At 35.2% G+C, this 1,602-nt stretch overlaps 1 non-coding gene across 1 annotated transcript; it reads left to right on the forward strand.

Annotated features, from left to right (window-relative positions):
- Window positions 1-319: 319 nt before the first annotated feature.
- LOC121206767 (small nucleolar RNA R71) lies at window positions 320-424 on the forward strand. Its single transcript, XR_005901937.1, has one exon. It is a non-coding gene; the product is annotated as a small nucleolar RNA R71 (small nucleolar RNA).
- The last annotated feature ends 1,178 nt before the right edge of the window (window positions 425-1,602 follow it).

Consider the following 1,602-nt stretch of genomic DNA (forward strand, 5'->3'; position numbering starts at 1 on the left):
TGCTCCTCCTCCATTCGTTTTGCACCTCATTACTGGATGTACCTGAGTAGAACCAAGTAAACCATCAATCTTTTTATTTAGAAGTTCTACCTGGTTTGACAGCATAATAATCGAATCGACGTCATAAACGCCTGTTGTTTTAGTTGGATTAGTCCTCATGACTTGCCACTGATAGTTATTCAGTGACATATCTTTAATAAATTCGTAAGCCTCTTCAGGCATTTTGTTGCTGATGGTTCCCTCGGCTACTGCATCAATCATTTACTTTGTCGAGGGGTTCACACCAATGTAAATTGTTTGAATTTGCATCCATAAAGGTAATCCATGGTGAGGACACCTTTGCAATAGGTCCTTGTATCTCTCCCATGCACCATAAAGAGTTCCTAAGTCCATCTACACAAACGAAGAGATATCATTACATAATTTGGTTGTTTTAGCCGGCGAAAAATATTTTAATAAAAATTTTTCGGTCGTTTGTTCCCAAGTGGTAATTGACCCTTGTGGTAACGAGTTGAACCACTATTTATCTTTGTTCCTTAAGGAAAAAGGGAATAACCAAAGACAAATGGCATCATCAGAAACGCCATTAATTTTAAATGTATCGAGAATTCCAAGAAATTTGCCAAGTTAGTGTTTGGATTATCATCCTGCAAACCATCAAACTGAACAAATTGTTGTATCATTTGAATAGTGTTAGGTTATAGTTCAAAATTATTTGCAGCAATAGCAGGCCTAACTATACTGGACTCAGTTCCTGTTAAAGTAGGTTTAGCATAATCATACATAGTGCGAGGAGCAGGATTCTGATTTGCTAGTTCAGCGGGTATCGCATGAGGTAGCTAATTGTCTTGGTTTTCAACCATCTCCTCTGTTGGGGTTTGAGTATCGTCCTCTTGCTCGTCTTCTGTGTTCTTAAGCTTCGCCTTATTTCTCTTTGGTTTCTGTGAACTGTGCGATCGATTTCTTTGTCAAAAAGTAGTGGTCCTAACAGGTTTCTTCTAGTCATAAACTATAAAAACGTGCCAAGAGAAAGAAAAAGTAAATTAATAAATAATTATAATAATAAATAGAATTAACTTGCAAGAAAAATAAATGGCTAAAGTAATAAAAATTGAGCGTTCCTAATATCTCAGTTCCCCGACAACGGTGCAAAAAACTTGATCGCGATTTTCGTGACTGCTAAGTTTTATATATTTATAATTAATCGTTCTTGAAACTAACTATTATCGCGATGTAGGCAAGTGTACCTATCAAACAATAGTATAGTTTTAGCAAGACCGGATTGTCGAACCCAAAGGAACTAAAAGTACTAGTAATAACTGCCTTTTTATTATCTAGCCTAAGAATAAGAGGGTTTTGTTTTAACTAACTAATTATCTAAACTAAGAATTTACAGAAAATAGAATTGGGGAATTACTTTTGGAAAAACGATTGAATTAAGACAACAACTAAGGAAAAATCCACCTGGAATTCACTTGCTATTCTGACTCTGAATCGGACGATTTATTCATTTAACTTGATCCATAGAGATCCCTAAGTTATGTTATTATCCCTATTCAAGACTAATAACGTCTAATCCCTAGATTGAATAATTGATACTTT

This window comes from Gossypium hirsutum, chromosome A01 (assembly GCF_007990345.1).
Source record: "Gossypium hirsutum isolate 1008001.06 chromosome A01, Gossypium_hirsutum_v2.1, whole genome shotgun sequence".
NCBI classification, from domain to species: Eukaryota; Viridiplantae; Streptophyta; class Magnoliopsida; order Malvales; family Malvaceae; genus Gossypium; species Gossypium hirsutum.